The sequence below is a fragment of the Hibiscus syriacus genome, unplaced genomic scaffold (genome assembly GCF_006381635.1).
Source record: "Hibiscus syriacus cultivar Baekdansim isolate YM2019G1 unplaced genomic scaffold, ASM638163v2 tig00001644_pilon, whole genome shotgun sequence".
In the NCBI taxonomy this organism is placed as follows: Eukaryota; Viridiplantae; Streptophyta; class Magnoliopsida; order Malvales; family Malvaceae; genus Hibiscus; species Hibiscus syriacus.
Window position 1 is genome coordinate 5,013,696 of NW_024061878.1, and position 20,864 is coordinate 5,034,559.

The 20,864-nt window shown below is 36.8% G+C and overlaps 1 pseudogene; it reads left to right on the forward strand.

The window, feature by feature from the left end:
- Window positions 1-288: 288 nt before the first annotated feature.
- Window positions 289-20,864, forward strand: part of LOC120128867 — a 32,213-nt pseudogene continuing 11,637 nt past the window's right edge.

Sequence of the window (20,864 nt, forward strand, 5' to 3'; positions counted from 1 at the left end):
TTTTATTCTTTTTCTCTTCTCGTGGCTCCATTGGTAAGGTAAAATGGTTTCAAGTGAATGTTTCCTTTCATTTTTTAAGTTGGTTTTAATTCTTGAGGTTTCCTTTCATTTTTTAAGTTGGTTTTAATTCTTGAGATAATAAGAAAGCTTAAGTGAAGCTTACGTTATCTTAAAATCAAAAGATGAAGAAGTTAGGAAGGATTAAAGATGAGAGTGTTATAAGTAAAATCTTGGGAGAGAGTTAGAAAGTAAAGTTTGAAACTAAATTTGACTTGTCATCAGCTAAATTAAGAAGTATGAAGTGTTAGAATTGAATTTGGAGTATGTTGGAAAACTTGTAGGATTCTTGATTTTAAGAATTAGGATGAAATATTGAAGATGAGGATGTGTTATATGAATATAAGATAGGTTAAGTAAGTTGAGTTAAGTTTAGTATCATGAAATGAGTTAAAAATGGAAGGTATATGTAAGTATTGGTGAATTTTCAAGCTAAAAAGATAAATTATGGGCATAGGGTATCGATACTGTTCATCCAGTACCGATATTTCAAAGAGTAAAAGGGTCAAATTTGAGAGAGGGTATTGATACTATATGAATAAGTATCGATACCAAAAGCTAAAATTTGACAAGTCATTCAAGGGGTATCGATACTAAGGGTACAGATACCATTTGGCCAGTATCGGTACCATTTTAGAAATAAGGATCACATAATCGAAAATGGGTATCAATACTCAGTCTTGGTATCAATACCACAGCTAGGGAAGTATCAATACCATACATAGGGTACCGATACTATTTAAAGGGAAAAAATGTATTAAGCTTTTCTTTTAGAATTGAGTTATTAAGGATCGAACTATCATACTTAGAATTCTGATATGATTATCAAATGTATGATTGTGTAGATAACGATCGAGAGCAAAGTCCGGACAAGTTAACCATGTAATAATCATCGAGAAAGAAATAAGAGATCGGTATTGACTAGTGAGGCCAGGTGAGTGCATATTAGTTGGTTTATGATGTTTAATAGAAATAAGACTTGCGACGAGTCTATTTCCTATATTAGAATGCATGAATTCGTGAATATAAGCATGTGTTTGATATGAGTGCATATGATATGTTATTGTATATGTTATATGATCTGTGTGAATATATACTATGTGATGATGATAATAACCATATGATAATGAATTATGAGACTATATGTGAAAGAGTATGATCTATGTGATAAAGTTATATGAATATGTGATCATAAGAGAACAAAGTATATGTTATATGATATAAGCTAGGTGATATGATATTTATAAGACAATGGGCTATGGGGCTACATGAGAATGTTACATGATCTATGTGAAAAGAAGATATGAGATTACAAGTACAAGGGTATAAGTATGTGATGATTTGTGTGATTATATGAATATGTGATGAACATAAATGATAATGCCCATGTTATATGAAATGAGAGCTAGAGGTATAGTTGGCATGCCAAGAGTCGATGGTTCTACGTGGTCCTTCGGGACATATATGTAATCATTTGGAACATATATGCGGTACTTCGATACACATGTGAAAAGAAGATATGAGATTACAAGTACAAGGGTATAAGTATGTGATGATTTGTGTGATTATATGAATATGTGAATAAATGATGAACATAAATGATAATGCCCATGTTATATGAAATGAGAGCTAGAGGTATAGTTGGCATGCCAAGAGTCGATGGTTCTACGTGGTCCTTCGGGACATATATGTAATCCTTTGGAACATATATGCGGTACTTCGATACACCTATTTGGTCCATTGGAATATGTATGTGGTCCTTAAGGAGTGATCATTCGGGACATATATGTTGTTTTCAAAACCATAGTAGTCCCTCCAACCGAACGTCATATACAGTTCCCCAGAACTGCATAACCTAAGGGGGCACCTTGGGGCCTGAGAGCCTACCCAAGAAAGATTCTCGGAGCCTCAGAGCCTACCCAAAGGTCGCCTTAGGTCCATAAGGAATTACCAGTCAGTGCTGAACCTATAAAAGGAATTACCAACAGCAATTGAACCTGCCAAAAATAGGAATTACCAGTCAGTGCAGAACCTATACAAGGAATTATGTGCAACAACTGAACCTGCCAGAGTCTTCATACCATATCCTAGAGTACCCAAAATAACATATTTTTAGTCAGTAAACAGAGATATCAAAAATCAAAGTAGAGATCAGAATAGAAATTAGATAAAACATCCATGTGATCAGGGAACACACTAGAGGTTCAAGATATTATTCGGAGATATTGGATAATCTTATCAGGCAGAGAAACACGAATCTTCAGTATACCAATATAATGCCAGAACTTAAAATAACTATTGAAAGAGTTCATCAGCTTATGGGATCATCAGCTATTAAGAATGTGATTTATCAGGCTTATATAGTTTTGGGATATTTTTCGAAGGCACTAAATAATCAGAAATGTATTCAGAATCCTTTGCATCTGAGTTACTTGTGTTTTCAGGTATGACCAGAGTGATTCCATTATTTAGGAAAATCAAAAGTATTTTGGGCATTAAATTCCTGGAGGATTCAAGTAATTTGAACTGATAAGGGAGAAACGAAGATTCAGAACAAAATTTACGATTTGTGTTGATCTATCGGAATATCGAGTAACTCGAGCTGAATAACTCCCAGGACTAATGCATGTCGATCAGTTAATTTGTTGCCCTTCCAGGGTATTCACTATTTAATACCAACAATTCTTGTCCATAGATCATCTTCAGAATCATCGCTAGATAGATCTTAAAAAAACGAATAGATATACCAATGGTCTTTATTTCATTTCTATGTTGCAACAATATCAGAAAATGTCAACGTACTCAATTCGTGGTTCATAACCCATAGAGACGATACAACATGTAAACTCATAAGTGTTTCCAAACTTATCCAAGCTACTCACATAGTTATTGAAGATTACTCAGGTCATTAGTAGTCAAGTCTACCTCGGTCACTTAAGAGTTTTCCAGAGTAATTCTATCGTTTCCGAAATTCGAATACATACTGGACTTCCATTCTGTTTAATTTGATCATATAATATAATCATATTGGTATAAGAGGTTGATCTGTTCATTTCAGAGCTGAGGTATTAGCTATTACAGGGCTCGGACGGGCACTTTAAGGGTATTATTGTCATTTCATCCAATTATGTCAGTGGAATTACTTTGGATAAGTATTCTAGTTTCTTTAGAGTTTAGAGTATTTTGTTCATTTGACCACTTGAGGTTATTTTCACCATTAAGGGATATCTGGATCATTTTCAGTACAAGGGCGTTTTTTTTTTAATTTTACCCCATAGCACTATTATTGGTAATTTCTTATCCAAATATTTCCATCATTTAATCTTTAATGAGATTAATTAGAATTTACGCGATCGAAGATTGATTGATTTACTAATTTATTCATTGAACTGAGATTGGTTTCCGATCAGTCTACCAATTTATTTTTCAAGCCATTAGAATCTTATACAATGTTCCGTCCTTAATCCAATTTCCGTCTGAGTCCAAAGATAGTTAACTACCTTAATGGACCAATTATTTCCATTCATGCATTTACCAATTACCAATGTGTTCCAAAAAGCATGCAAAAGGTAGTAGAGTATTACCTCTATTTCTATGCCATAACGATCGATCCTTTAAACTCCATTCGATCACTCTCGAACTTGAATTCAACGTCCAATAATTCCTCGGATACAAAGCAACCAAATTGACGTTAGAAACTGGACATAATTTAAAAACCATATTGAATCCGAAGGTAAATCTCTAAAAAATGACTTATCGGATGTGAATTTGGAAAAACAAATTTCGGATTAGGACTCATGACGTTGAAAAACATAAAATATGACCTTTTTGAAAAAGTTGACTTCTTGGTCAAAGTCAACAATCAACGGGTTGACTCAGTCAAAGTCAACGGTCAATGGGTTGACTCGGTCAAAGTCAATGAGTTGACTCAGTATGGGTTGACTCGGTTGGGTCAAGCGAGTAGGGAAAGTGGGTCGGGTCAGATAGGTCGGGTCAACCAAACCCGGTTCTGGAAATTTCTCCAGGCTAAGACCAACCCCACGCACACCACCGGTACGTGGAGGCGCATGCGACAGCGAGAGAGATCCGGGTAGCCGGCTGATTCCTCCAGCTCTTTCCAAACACAAATTGCAATAAAAAATTTAACAAACATCAACCAAGAATCCACTGAAAATTAAGAAAAGTGTCGAAACACTTACCCATGCCGATGACGGAGGGAAAACAACGGCATTGACGTGACCCACCGGTCGGGTTTTGATCGCACGGAGCTAAGGAATCTTTCTAGGGTGGCAGTGAGGCGAATGAACCGTTAGTGTGACTGGAAATCACAAAAAAACCGAACGACTGAGTGGATTTTTTCGATTGAGAATTCGAGTTTCGATACACAGCAGAGGGAGGCATTTCATGGCGTGATAAAGTGCGGGCTTTGGTCGTCGGCTGGTGGGGAGTCGAATGGGGGTAGTGAAGCAGACTAGGGCAGTCGGACGGCGGGGAATCGAGCTGGCAAAGAGGTTGCTTAATTGGGGAAAATTAGGTTTTAGGGATTTTACCGGGGAAGGGGGTTTATTTTTCTCTATCCAGGAAAAATGGTAAATTCAAGACTAGGTCCCTGAATTCTTATCATTTTCTAAATCTGTCCAAAAATTTTGAAAACCAATCATTTGACCCTCTAAATCGAGGTGTGACATAGGTAATATACTCTTCTTGTAGTCACGCTTTAGGGAGACATTATCCTTGGGATGAGAATTTTTGGTGGCTTGTTATGGGCCTTTAAGTCAGCTATTGAATGGTTTAGATTTTGCAAACAAATGATTCAAGTCGATGGGACTTTTCTGTATGGGCTCTATAGACACGTCTTAATGATAGTTGTTGCACAAGATGGAGACAAAAATATTTTCCCCATTGCCTTCGCCGTTGTTAAAAATTAATCGGAGGAAACTTGGAATTTCTTTCTCTCCAATTTGCATTCCCATGTTGTCACTCAAGATATGGTTTGCATGATCTCAAGCGTTAAAAAATATTATGTTATTTTTTTACTTTTACTCTTTTAACTAGGTTTTTATTTTTCCACTATGTTTTTGGGTTTTTTAGTTGAATATCATTACTTCAAATTTTCAATTCAAATCTTATATAATTGCAAACTATTGCTAAATAAGTTTACTTCATCCAATAATTACTTAACAAGACAACTTCATACATAAACTAAAACCATACAAATCAATATTTGTACATATGTCATTTTCTATTTTTTTAGATCTCTCTACAATTCGTTCACTACGTCAGATTAAGACACATTCGTATTTGTCTTTTTTCGTCTTCTTCTTCTCAATTTCTATACTAAAATTTTTAATTGTTTCTTCCATCTCAACAAGTCGTTTGCTACGCCGCTTCGGTAAATCTTCATACGTCTTCTTCTCCTTTTTCATTTTCTTTTTTTTTCTTCTTATGATCTTCAACTATGTACTTTTTTGCCTCTTTTTCCCACTCTTCATCTGAAGAAGAGCTTGAATCTGAATCGTTGATCTCTGAGTCAATGTTGTCAAACCCATTAACACTATTAGCCAAATCATTCCCAAATTTTGACACGACTACATTATTTGATATTCTCAATTTTTTCTCACTTCTCATACAACCTTCACCCTAAACCCCTATTTATACTAAAACCACCAAAGTAGCCGTTGGAACTCGTCACACCAGCGTGACGAGTTCCATTGAATTAAAAAAATTGACCATTCAACAACGGTTAACCCAATGATCCAAAACCTCAAATTTAAATTTATACCTGTTGGAACTCATCACACCGGCGTGACGATTTCCATGTAATATTTTTTTTTCAAAATTTTTAAAAATTTTAAAAACATAAAATATTGAAAATTAGGTGTGAGTTATCTTTAAATTTTATAAACTACACTAAATAATAATGACAAATTTTAAACATTTTTAAGGGTGAACACATATATATTATTGATATGAATTTTTTATATAATTAAATGTCGATTACAAAAACTTAAATAAACAAATTTATTACTTATACTTGTGCAATTCTTGCCAATGTTGAGGAGTGGTAGAATAGTAATGACGTGGTGCTCATCGATTTCGTCGTGGTAGTCCATCTTCGTCATTTTCTTCTTCTTCTGGTTCAGATGTACTCAACATTACTCCACCACTTTGATTTACATCTTCGGGTGAAAACGATGGAGTATTCAACATATTTGACACCATCATTGGCGTCATCGACTCAAATTGCACACTGAAATTGCCACAAGATTGACCGTATTGAACAACAAGATCCCATTGACCTCTTTATGCCAGTTCTAAGGAAAATTATTATGAAGGTAGAACTTGATCCCGCGAACTTCCTACCCATACCGCTCGACTCTCCATCGATGGTTGATATGGAGCATAACCACCATAACTTTCTTGAGATGGATAATAATTGGTGAAAGCATAAGATGAAGATGTTGATGAAGATGATGATTTTTTTTGCATATTTTGCCTTAATTTCCTCCTACTCGGATCGACCCTCCGGCGTTGTCAAGTATGGTTTCCCATTTGCTTCATAATTTTAGAGGTAGGGAGAAACTATGAAATCAAAATATTTGGGTTGTACCTCAGAACGATTAGGAAAATGTAAATGTCTATTTTGTCGTTGTATGAATATAGCATGCTTCCTCGATCAATCTTCCTTATACTTTGTATCTGTTATTCGGTGTCACCATCTAAAACATTACATTATTTATTATCATTTTCAAAATATTTAAATATATATTATAAAATATCAAAACTTTAAATATAGAAATTTACCTTGCGACGAGAGGAAACCCCATAGGAGCGGATGTAATAGGCGTAAAAAACAGGAGACGATACCATGCCCATGATTGAAGCAAAACTAAACAACCTGCTACATCCTCTTTTTGTCCTTTAACCACTATGGTCGCATTGCAAAGTTCACGATACAAAAAGCTAAAATTATAGAACTCCAACTATATTGGTGACGTACAACGAAATCCTCCAATACTGGAAGATATTGGGTGTGCACCAAACTTGCCCGGTTTATCCGGTAGCAAGATCCCTCCAATCAATGCCATAAGTTATGCTCGAGCTGCATATATCACCTCTTGCCCCATTAATTGTCCATCTACTCTAAATTCTCCTTCCAACCACATCATTCATATCTGAATCCCATCAATGACATCGACTGGAGTCTCCTTTCCCAATAATTAAGAAATAACAGCATCTCGCGCATAATTGTTGCGAAGCACCAATGGCATACCATTAATCAGAACGCCAAGTTGATATGCAACATCTTCCAATGTCATTATCACTTCACTACAAGGAAAATGAAACGTATGCATTTCGGGCCTCAACCGCTTAATCAACGCCGATATCAGTGCCGACATCACCTTAAAATCACGAAGAAACGTCGCTTCATATAATTCAGATTGTTGAAGATATATCACAATCCGCTGATGTGGCTCTTCATTTGTCATTCATCGATGACGAATGCCTCGTTTTTCTTGATACAATTTGAAAATAAATTATTTAATACAATTATATAAATAATTATTATTAATACTAAAATTTTGTTAAAACTAAAATGAAATAAAACAAATTAAATTTACCGTAGTTGTTAAATTCCTAAAAAGGCTACTTTTAAGGCCTTTTTCACTTAAGTTATTGTTTGTTTAAAAGTTCATTCTAATTATTTTAGGATCATGTAGTTGCATTTGTGGTGGTATTGTTGTTTTATTTCTTAATGGTGTTGTATGATAGAAAGGTACGGTTGTTTGTGGTGTGCAGTGAATAGCAGACAAAAGGATTCTTTGGGAAGTAATGCCACATCATCACACGTTGTTGAAGTAGATTGAAATGCCTTGGCATTTCTTGCACAGAAAATGACAAAAAGATATAACTGTACGAGGACAGCTAGCGCTGCACGTGAAATGATTGCTGTAACCGCCTGCCAAAGGACCACTGCCACCTGGAGGATAAGGTTCACGTAGATGGTGTGATTCTAGGGGTATGAGGGGTATTTTGCACCCAACATCACCCAACAACCTCATCATTACCCCTAGATATTTTTATTATATATGACACCTCATTGGAGAGAAAAGAAGACACATGCATACGCATAGTGCAGAGCAGAAAAATCTCATTTTTATTTTCCTTTTCCCTTCTTCTTCCTTGGGTTTTCCTTCATTGATAAAACTCCAAGGAGTGGCGAGCTAGGCGTCCCAGAGGAGCTAGCGAGATAAGGTGGTTCGTGGTGGCCGAGGAGACATCCGATGGCGCTCGTCGAAGGCTTCTTCTCACTTCCCTTTTGCTGTTATTTTTTCTATTTATTTTTGGGTTGTTGGAACGAATATTTTAAGGCTTGTTCTTTGGATATTTTGAACCCCACCATGAACTAACTTATTTGGTGGTGGTTGGTTTAATGGTTGTTTAAACTTTATTTTAATGGTATATTTATGTTTATCTTGGTTATTTGCTTGTTTTTCTTATGAATGCTTCACCATCTAAGCCTGTAAGAGGCATGAGAGTATCAATTTCTTAGATGAAGGTTAGGTGTTCGAGAGAAACCTAAGCTAAAAGTACTTGTAGTATTCGAGAGAAACACAAGATAAGATCCTCATAAGCAATGGGTTATAGTATTTTCAAGAGGATTTGAACTAGCCTAGGAATACTATATCCTAATCCCTTAGTACTCGAGAGAGACTAGGATAGGATTTCAACGACTAAAAAGGGTGATTTTATCAATAGTGTGGTTTGTCAACATCGTTGAGTGAGAGAAGATGCCTTGGCATTCCATTCTGTTAGGTTCCTTTGACTAGATATAGTGGGAAAACTTTAGGAAAACCTTGTCGAGTAAGCAAAGATTAAATAACATAAGTCTGCCTGAGAAATTAGTTTAGCATCCTTAAATCAATCCCTACCATTCATTCCAGTGGAAGCTTGTCATGTGAGGATTATCTACTCATCATTTTATTTGCTATTTATTTACTATTTTTACCATTTTTCATTGCCTCAACATTACACCATTTTCAACACTAAACATCTGTTCTTGCCACTTTTCATTTGCTACACCATCAAACCATTCATCTATATCCACCTTCATACACTTTTCATTTTTCGTGACATTTGTATATATCAAGACTAACTATACATAGATAGAGTAGTGCTTTGCTTTGGTTAGACTTTTGTAATTTTACCCAATCTCTGTGGAGACGATACTCACTCATCACTATATTACTTGAGCGATTATGTATACTTGCACATTATTTGTGTATAATTTATAGTATTCACAACACACAACAAGTTTTTGGCGCCGTTGCCGGAGATTGGTAGCCTGAAGTTATATAGTTTTGCCAGAGTATTTTATTTTTACATTTTTATTTGGGTATAGTTTACTTTATATTTTTGTTTTATCATTTTTCAGGTTTAGTTAGTGTATGCCTAGAAGAAATTCTGAAGAGCTTTTGAAACCGATAGAACCTGAGATTGAAAGACTCTTTATACAAATGAGACGTGCTCAACATGATCGATAAAATATATATCAAATTGGAAACCAAGGCATTAGTCAGGATGACAGAAATCAGAATGTCGCTGTATTAGACAATGTTGATCCTACTGGTAGGTCGTATGTTATTCGCGATCACTTAAATCTGATGCTGGATGATCTGAATCCTGGAATTGTGGCACTTGAAATTCAAGCTGCACATTTCGAGCTTAAACCAGTCATGTTCAACATATTGAATTCCATCGGGCAGTTTGGGGGTATGCCAACTGAAGATGCCAGGTAACATATACGAAATTTTCAGGAAGTTTGTAATTCTTTTCGCCAAGAATGAGTGCATGAGGATTTTCTGAAATTAAAGTTGTTTTCGTATTCATTGCGTGACTGAGCAAGGGCTTGGTGAAGTGGTATACCATCTGGTTCGATGGAATCATGGGCTGATCTTTGCAAGAATTTCTTATTGAGGTACAACCCACCAAACATGAATACTCAGCTAAGGAATGATATAGCACCTTTTCGCCAGGGCGACGACGAATCCATGTATGAGTGTTAGGACCGTTACAAGAGTTTTCTTCGAAAATGTTCAAATCATGGTTTTCACGATTAGAATCAAGTAGTTATGTTCTATAATGGGGTCAATGCACCCACGAGGATGTTACTGGATGCCTCGACAAATGAGACATTGCTGGATAAATCACATACGGAGGCGTTTGCTATCTTGGACAGAATTGCTAACAATGATTATCAGTTTCCTTCCTCAAGACTTGGGAGTGGGAGGAGAGCACCTGGAGCATTTGAGTTAGATACCAAGGATTCGGTGTCCGCTCAACTCTCAGCTATCACTAACATGCTGAAAAATTTATAACAATCCACTGAGGTGATGGAAGTGAAAGCAACTAGCTTGGTATGACTGTTATGCCAAGGCAATCATCATGAGAGCGAATGACCGACCAACCATGAGTCCATCAACTTTGTAGGTAATTTCAATCGAGGCAACAACAATCCTTACTCTAACACTTATAATGCTTGATGGCGTCAACATCCAAATTTCTCATGGGGAAATCAAGGAGCCCACAATGCTAGTCAACTTACTCGGTAGTAGAATCACAATGAGCCTCAAAGTTACCAAAATGCTATGCCATGACATAATATCAACAAAGGAGCTTCAAATTCAGCGAGCATAAGTTCATTGGAAGCTACCATTCAAGAGTTCATATCTACTACGAAGACAATGCTACAAGACTATTCTACTTCAATTAAGAATCTATGAGGTTTACTTCAAAGTCAAGGCGCCTTACTTCAAAGCCATAGCTCATCTCTGAGAGCTTTGAAAGGTCAAGTTGGTCAAATTGCTACGGCATTGCAAGAGCGTCAGCAATGATGTTTGCCAAGTGATACTGAAGTCACTAAAGGGCATGGAAAAGAGTATTGCAACGTATTAACTCTTAGGAGTGTGACAAAAATCAATCAATAAGTCAAGGCTAGTGGGGCACAACATGATGACTCTACTCCTACTACTGATAATGGTGAAGTTGAATTACATGATGATCTCATTACTGAGAAGAACAAGGAGGAGGGTTCTACTAATTATTCTGCTAAGGCACCAAATTCTGATGCCAAGGCAAAAGAAAATTCTATTCCTGCAGTTAAGGAAGATAGACCTCCACCACCCTTCCCGCAAAGATTGAAGAAGCATAATGATGAAGTTCAGTTCAAGAAGTTCGTGGACATTCCTGATCAACTCCATATCAACGTACCTCTCTTGGAAGCTATTGAAAAGATGCCGATGTATGCCAAATTTCTGAAGGAAATCTGTACCAAAAAATAGGAAAGTAGAGATTGTTGCCACGACAACAGAATTTTGTTATTCATTAAGTAAGTTGCCACCAAAGTGAAATAATATGGGTAGCTTCCTTATTCCTTGTTCTATTGGAGCTAATTTTTTTGGAAAGACACTGTGTGATCTTGGTTCAAGTGTCAACTTAATGCCGAAATCAATTTTCTTGAAGCTTGGCATGGGAGATGCAAGACCCACCTCGGTTATTTTACAACTTGCCGACAAATCCCATGTTAAACATGAAGGGAGAGTCGAGGATGTCATGGTAAGGGTGGATAATTTTTTGTTTCTAGTCGACTTCTTAATTCTAGACTGCAAAGTTGATGCCAAGGCACTGATTATTCTTGGAAGACCTTTCCTAGCCACTGGACGTATCTTGATAGACTGTGAAAAAGGTGAACTCACCATGAGAGTGGCTGATCAGTGTGTTACTGTCAACGTGTTTCGAACTCGCAAGTATGTTGATGACACTGAAGAATGCCAAGGCATTTCTGAATTGAACATAGTAATTGAAGAAGAAACTGAACATCTTTGGTAGAACAATTTCATTTAGCTAGCTGAAAAAGAATATTGGGTGGATGATGAAAGCTTAGTGGAATCCAACGACTTTCTAATTTTGAAGGAGCAATCTAGCTTACTACAAGATAGATCATGTATGAATTTTGAACCTCTGAATTTTGATGAATTTATTCCTCCTAATCCTTCATTATTGCATGCACCTACTCTAGAGCTTAAGATTTTTCCAGGGCATCTTAAATATGTTTACTTAGGTAGCGATGAAACTTTACCGGTGATTATTTCCGCTAACCTTACTTCTAATCAAGAGCAAAGTTTGTTAAGTGTTTTGATACAGCATAATAAAGCAATTGGTTGGACTATGGCCGATTTAAAAGGCATTAGTCCTACAATCTGCATGCACAAGATTCTACTTGAAGATTGCTGCGACAATTCAATAGAACCACAATGAAGATTCAACCATGTTATGAAGAAAGTGGTGATGAAATAAATTCTGAAATAGCTTGATGCGGAGTGATTTACCCTATCTCAAATAGCTCATAGGTGAGCCCTGTCCAATGTGTTCCGAAGAAAGGAGGCACGACGATGGTCACCAATAAGGATAATGAGGTATTACCCACTCGTACTATTACCGGATGGAGGATATGCATGGACTATCGAAAACTCAACAAAGCTACAAAGAATGACCATTTTCCTCTACCTTTCATCGACCAAATTTTGGATCGATTAGCCTGCAAAGTATTCTATTACTTTTTGGATGGGTACTCGGGGTACAATCAAATTTCCATCGCACCAGAGGACCAAGAAAAGACTATTTTTACTTGTCCCTATGACACTTTTGCCTTTAGGAGGATGCCTTTTGGACTCTGTAATGCCCCGACAATATTTCAGCGTTGTATGCAAGCCATATTTTCAGACATGGTTGAGGGTTTTCTGGAGATTTTCATGGATGACTTTTCTGAGTTGTGGGGACGATTTTGAACGATACCTCGACAATTTAGCGAAAGTTCTCAAAAGATGCGAGGAGGCTAAGTTGGTCTTGAATTGGGAAAAATGTCACTTCATAGTGACTGAAGGCATTGTATTAGGCCACAAAATTTCTCACAAGGGTATTGAGGTTGACAAAGCGAAGATTGAAGTGATTGAAAAGTTGCCACTACCAACTTTGGTCAAGGGCATAAGAAGTTTTCTTGGACATGTTGGATTCTATAAAAGGTTTATCAAAGACTTCTCCAAGATTTATAAGCCCTTATGCACATTGCTTCAACAAAACCAACCCTTTGTGTTTGAAGAATTATGCCTCGGCGCATTCATTGAGCTGAAGCAAAGATTGATCTCGGCACCCATTGTAGTTCCTCCTGATTGGACATCACCATTTGAGCTGATGTGTGATGCAAGTGATTATGCCGTATGAGCTATTTTGGGGCAACGCCGAGGTAAAATTTTTCATGTTATTTATTACTCTAGCCGCACTTTGAATGAAGCACAATTGAACTACACTGCCACTGAGAAATAATTACTTGTTGTGGTATTTTCTTTTGATAAATTTATACCTTACCTAATAGGCACTAAAGTTATTGTTCACACTGATCATTCACCTATAAAATATTTAGTGAACAAAAAGGATGCCAAACCTAGACTTATCAGGTGGATCTTACTTTTACGAGAATTCGACTTAGAGGTAGTAGATAGAAAAGAGACTGAAAATCAAGTTGCTGATCACTTATCTAGGCTAAAGAACAATTCTAAATGCCATGACATTGTAGATATTAAAGAGGAATTTCCAGATGAGAAAATTTTATATGCCAGGACAATCCCGTGGTACGCTGACCTTGTTAATTTTATTGTTAGTGGAATTTTACCTTTTGATTTAGAAAGTCGAGCTAAAAAGAAGTTCAAGCACGATGCAAGGCATTATTTTTGGGATGAGCCATATTTGTTTAAGCATTGTGTCGATCAGCTCATTAGACGTGTGTACCCGAAGAGGAACAACGCGACATTCTGTACCATTGTCATTCAGCCCCATATGTGGCCATTTTGGTGGGGCAAGGACTATTGCTAAGGTCCTACAATCAGGCTTTTACTGTCCAACTCTATTTAGAGATGCCCAAGCATTTTACAAAGCTTGTGATCAATGCCAACAGACTGGAAACATCTCCTGACGACATGAAATGCCACTGCAAAAATATTCTAGAAATAAAACTATTTGATGTGTGGGGAATCGATTTCATGGGACCATTCCCACTTTCTGGAGGAAATCTATACATTTTGCTTGCTGTGGATTATGTGTCAAAGTGGGTGGAAGCAATAGTAACATCAAAGAATGACTCTAAGACCGTGCTCAAGTTTTTGCACAAGTATATTTTCACTCGGTTTGGAGTACCCCGTGCTATCATAAGTGATGAAGGAACCCACTTTGATAACAAGATGATTGCCAAGGCATTGAGGAGATATGGAGTTCGACATAAGATTACCACGACATATCATCCGCAGACAAATGACCAAGCTGAGATATCCAATCGAGAGATCAAGCAGATTTTAAAGAAAGTGGTAAACCCAAGGTGTAAGGATTGGTCGCCAAAGTTGGATGAAGCAATTTGGGCGTATAGAACAGCGTTAAAAACTCCTTTGGGAATGTCACCATTCAAGTTGGTGTATGAAAAAGCTTGTCATCTCCCGGTTGAACTTGAACATAAGGCGTACTGGGCCATCAAGCAATTCAATTTTGATGCTCAACTAGTTGGGGAGTAGAGACTACTGGAACTTAACGAAATGGAAGAGTTTAGAGAAGAAGCATATGTGAATGCTCGGATATACAAGGAGAAAACCAAGAAGTGGCATTACCAGAAACTGATGCCATAACATTTTCATGTGGGCCAACAACTCTTGCTCTATAACTCCAGACTTAAACTCTTTCATGGAAAACTCAAATCTCAATGGTCAGGACCATTTGAGGTGCATCGTGTCTATCCCCGTGGAGCAATTGACATCAAGAATATAGATGGGATGATCTTTAAAGTCAATGGCCAGCGTCTCAAAGTCTATAATGGAGTTCCATCACCGCACAACAAGGCAGTTTTGCACCTGCACAATGTTGAAGAGTGCCCAGCTGAGAACCAAATTTTGATGCCATGGCATTGAATTTGTGTCTGTGCATAAATAAAAATTTAAAATTTCATCTTTTCGTTATTTTATTTTATTTTGTAGATAATTTTTTATTTTATTCGTACGGACTACACTGCTGCAAACCGTGCAGGGAGCGGTTACCAAAGGGAGGAAAGGACAGCGCATTAAATGGGGGAGATATTCCTTTGATTTGTTTCTTTTTAATTTAATTTATTTCTGATTTTTACTTTTCTCTCTCCACAGTTTTGTCCCATCATCATCATTACTTTTGGCAGGTGTTTTCTTTCCCTATACACGCATTAACCCTCCCATCCACTCAAATTTTTTTAACCGTCCTATCACCCATTTTCTCTCTCATTTTTTAACTTTTTCTTCTCTTTCATTATTAATTTTTTCTCTTTCATCTTTAACTTTTTCTTTTTCTCTCTCATTTCTTCATATTCTTCTCTTATTTTCTCCATAGCCAAAATTTCTTCAAGATTTTAACACTCTCAAAGCTTCTTCATTTTTCATTTTTCTTACTTCACAACCACTAAAAATGGTGCGTACAAGACCGGTCGCAACCGAGGCTTCCATTTTGCAACAGTTCGAGAACGATGAAGCCAAGGCACGATTTCAAAATTACAAGAACTGAAAACTCTTCTTTGAGTTGGGTTTTATCTTTACCGAGGAAGCCGGCGGTGGTTTTGGACCGGACGTGATGGATATTGTTACTCCACTCAAATGGAAGAAGTTTTCAATGCATCCAGGTTCGGTGAATGCCTCGTTGGTTAAGGAGTTTTACGTAAATATTTCCAAGCCAAACCAACACTCTATTTTTGTGCGAGGTAAACAAATTCGGTTTACACCCTCTGTGATTAATAGGTATTTTCATTTGCAAGATGTGGAGGACCGACATGACACGTTTGAAAATGATGCCGATAGCACCACATATGATGAGATTTTGGAGGATTTGTGCTTTGCAAACACTGAGTGGAATGGCCGCCAAACCATTCGATATTCGGTCAACCGTGAGCATCTTCAACCGCGCGCCAAGTTGTGGAACCATTTCCTTAAACACAAACTTATGCCTACATCTCACAATACGACAGTATCACTTTCTTGTTTACAGCTTTTACACTCGATCATGGTATCCCGTCCTATTGATGTTGGTTGAATCATTGTTCATCAAGTTCATGAGTTTGGGTTAAAAGGCAAGTGCGGAACCATTTCCTTAAACACAAACTTATGCCTACATCTCACAATACGACAGTATCACTTTCTTGTTTACAGCTTTTACACTCGATCATGGTATCCCGTCCTATTGATGTTGGTTGAATCATTGTTCATCAAGTTCATGAGAGTTTGGGTTAAAAGGCAAGTGCTTTAGTGTTTCCTAATTTAATCAATACTTTATGTCATAAGAAAAAGGTTAATGAGAATGCTTTTGATGAAATTTTACCTTGAATTTCGGTCATTGCTAGGGCTAGATTACCACTGCTATTGGGACTTGAAAATCCTAAATCTAAGGACCCTGCTCATGAGCAATCTGCAGGTATCGATCAATCAAATGCCGAGGCAAGGTTGCTTGCTCTCGAAGAAGCTGTGATGCACACTTAGACTCACCTGCATGCTTTACATGATGACATCTGTAATTTCTTTGGATATGTGAAGCATAGAGATGTTGTGGTGGAAACGATGTTTCAAGAAATTATTCCCCATGGTCAACGAAATTTCCCTGGCTTTCCGGATGAAATTCTACCGGCATTCAATGCCGAGGCATCTCCCTATCCCGAACAAGATGCAGTCGATCCTCCAGTTGATGACCAGACTCTTAATCCGCACCATTCTGAGACCCCTGAATATCCACCTATTGTCCCTGTTGAAGAAACACCCAGTCCCATTCCTCTGCCCGATTCTCCTCCTGCACCACGTAGTGGCTGACGCACCAAAACCACGGTTGGACGCAAGAATATTGCACATTATTACTCTAGTACTTCAAAATCTAGCTCAGCACTACTACGCAAGCGCACCAGATGAGGAGTTGTTAGTAGCTCCAAGGCAACACAACCACGCAAATCATGAGGTACCTCACTTGCATTCATTTTTATTTGATTTTCATTTCATTACATGACATTTAGTTTTATTTAGTTTAGTTCTCTTTAAGCATTAAGGACAATGCTTCCCTTAAGTTTGGGGGAGGTAGTGTTCTCGGTAGAGCATATGCATGATAGCATTAACATAGTATTATGCCATGGCATCAGTAAATGATAGGATAGTTAGATAAAATGTTTTGAGGATACCCGATGATGATGAATTTGTTAGGGTAGAATTTGAATGTAAATGACTGTTGAGAATGATAGAACTCACTCTAGGGCTTGATGCTTTGTGAAAATTTTTTACACGATTATGTTCTCTATACTTATAAAATTTGGAAAATTTTTATGAAGGAACTTTAGTTAGTTTTGGCATTGAAATATAGTATTGTGCTTAAAAGAAAAATAAACAACAACTCCCTTATATATGAAATTGTGAATAAATGCTTAGGCATAGCTGTAGAGGGACACTCCTCTTTGCCGTGGCATTGCCTAGAACTCTCTTTAATAAATGGCAGCCTCACGCATATGAGTGAATGAAAGTAGTCATAGGATGACTCTACCTAACTAGCTCGGGGGTGGAAGGTATGCTCGCTTTCACCTAGAGTGTGGGAGAGTAGGTGTGATAAGCTGACTCCCTTCGTAACATCATGTTAAAAAAAGGGAGTAAAAATGTGCTTAATGAATATGTAAATGCCTTGGCAAAAACTAGGGGACTTAAGTAGAAATTGTCTAAATTTTCTAAGTATAGATTGGATACAATCGCGCGCACACACTACCACAAAGGATCTTGACCTAGGGAAAGTACTTGACTTCTTGATATGTCTAGCATGTTGAAGCCAATTGTTCTGAGGGTTGAAATTCAATTTTATCCTACTGTCTTATTGTTGAAAGTTGCCATGGCATTCTGCTTATGTAATTGTTATCCATTGCTTGAGGACAAGCAATAGCTTAAGTTTAAGGGTATGTTAACTTCCTAAAAATGCTACTTTTAAGGCCTTTTTCACTTAAGTTATTGTTTGTTTAAAAGTCCATTCTAATTATTTTAGGATCATGTAGTTGCATTTGTGGTGGTATTGTTGTTTTATTTCTTAATGGTGTTGTATAAGAGAAAGGTATAGTTGTTTGTGGTGTGTAGGGAATAGCAGACAAAAGGATTCTTTGGGAAATAATGTCACGACATCACACGTTGCTGAATCAGATTGAAATGCCTTGGCATTTCCGACTCAGAAAACGACAAAAAGATACAGTTGTACGAGGATAGTTGGCGCTGCACGTGAAATGATTGTTGTAATCGCCAGCCAGAGAACCACTTCCACCTGGAGGATAAGGTTCACGCATATGGTGTGATTCTAGGGGTATGAGAGGTATTTTGCACCCAACATCACCCAACAACCTCATCATTACCCCTAGATATTTTTATTATATATGACACCTCATTGGAGAGAAAAGAAGACACACGCATAGGGCAGAGCAGAAAAATCTCATTTTTATTTTTATTTTCCTTTCTTCTTCCTTGGGTTTTCCTCCATTGAAAAGCTCCAATGAGTGGCGAGCTAGGCGTCCGAAAGAAGCTAGCGAGCTAAGGTGGTTCGTGGTGGTCGAGGAGACCTCCGGTGGCACGCATCGAAGGATTCTTCTTACTTCCCTTTTGTTGATATTTTTCTATTTATTTTTGGGTTGTTGGAACAAATATTTTAAGGCTTGTTCTTTAGATATTTTGAACCCCACCATGAACTAACTTATTTGGTGGTGGTTGGTTTAATGATTGTTTAAACTTTATTTTAATGGTATATTTATGTTTATCTTGGTTATTTGCTTGCTTTGCTTATGAATGTTTCACCATCTAAGCTTGTAAGAGGCATGAGAGTGTTCATTTCTTAGATGAAGGTTAGGTGTTCAAGAGAAACCTAAGCTAAAAATACTTGTAGTATTCGAGAGAAACACAAGACAAGATCCTCATAAGAAATGGGTTATAATATTTTCAAGGGGCTATGAACCGGCCTAGGAATACTATATCCTAATCCCTTAGTACTCGAGAGAGACTAGGATAGGGTTTCAACGACTAAAAAGGGTGAGTTTATCAATAATGTAGTCTGTCAACATTGTTGAGTGAGAGCAGATACCTTGGCATTCCATTCTATTAGTTTCCTTTGACTAGAGATAGTGGGAACACTTTAGGAAAACCCTGTCGAGTAAGCAAAGATTAGATAACATAAGTCTGCATGAGAAATAAGTTTAGCATCCTTAAATCAATCCCTACCATTCATTCCAGTGAAAGCTTGCCGTGTGAGGATTATCTACTCATCATTTTATTTTCTATTTATTTACTGTTTTTACCATTTTTCATTGCCTCGACATTACACCATTTTCAACACTAAACATCTTTTCTTGCCATTGCATTTCCATTTGCTACACCATCAGACCATTCATCTACATCCACTTTCATACACTTTTTATTTGCCGTGACATTTATATATATCAAGACTAACTATACATAGATAGAGTAGTGCTTTGCTTTTCTTAGACTTTTGTAATTTCACTCAATCCCTATGGAGATGATACTCACTCATCACTATATTACTTGAGCGATTGTGTATACTTGCACATTATTTGCGTATAATTTATAGTACTCACAACACGCAACAGTAGTCAACTTGGCCAACAAAATATGAACATCATCAAGACGTAACATTTCTTCTCTTGAGGTAATTTCAACACAAAATCTTCAACAAAAAAGTTTTTACTCTCAATAGGATGTTTGATTTCAAGTGGAAAAACAATCCAACCCAAATCTCTATATATACTACTATATCCAATGGCTATAAAAGGCTAGTTTTTTCAAATTGAAAATAGTCGTTGAAACTCGTCACACCAGCGTGACGAGTTCCATTGAATTTTTAAAAAAATTGCCCATTCAACAATGCTCTAAAAATTCAAATTTATACCCCGTTGGAACTCTTCACCCCAGTGTAACGAGTTTCATTTTCATTAAAATATTATATATTTTTTACAATTTTTTTAAAATTTACAAAAAAATTTATTTTTTTATTAAAACTCGTCACGCGGGCATGACAAGTCCCTTAATATATATTAAATACATTCAGGCTATAGGACCCATGTCCCACGTTCCATTAAAAAATATATCCCATGAAACTCGTCACACCGGCATGACGAGTTCCATGTCCATTGTAGCATTCGCTGTAGATCCCAAAATAAAATCCAATATGCCCTATTAGGCTAAATAAAGGGCCCGCTTGGATTATTTCCCTAATTCTGCCACAAGAAAAAATCGGTCGCCTTTTATTTTATTTATATATTTATGGACGTACAAGTGTGGTACTGTGGATTCAAAATTTTCCACGAAATTCTAAAATGCTTAATACAAAAATAACTTACTAAAGAATGTATTAAAAACGTTTTAGTGTCTAAAAAATTTTCTTTAAAAATAGATATTTAAAGTTTTCTCCGATACATTTTTAGGTATCTACTGTTAAAAAATCATTAAGTGTCACGTGTCACGTCTAGAGCTTTAAAAAATATATTTTAAAAAATCTAGACGTGTCACATGTCTCTTAACATTTTTTACGGTAGTTACCTAAAAGTGTAATAGAGAAAACTTTAGGCATCTATTTTTAACAAAAAATTATTTAGGCACTACAAATTAATTTTGAGTATAGTTTAGGCACTTATTTTTATATTAAGTCATTCTAAAATTGTAACACCCCCAACTTGTATC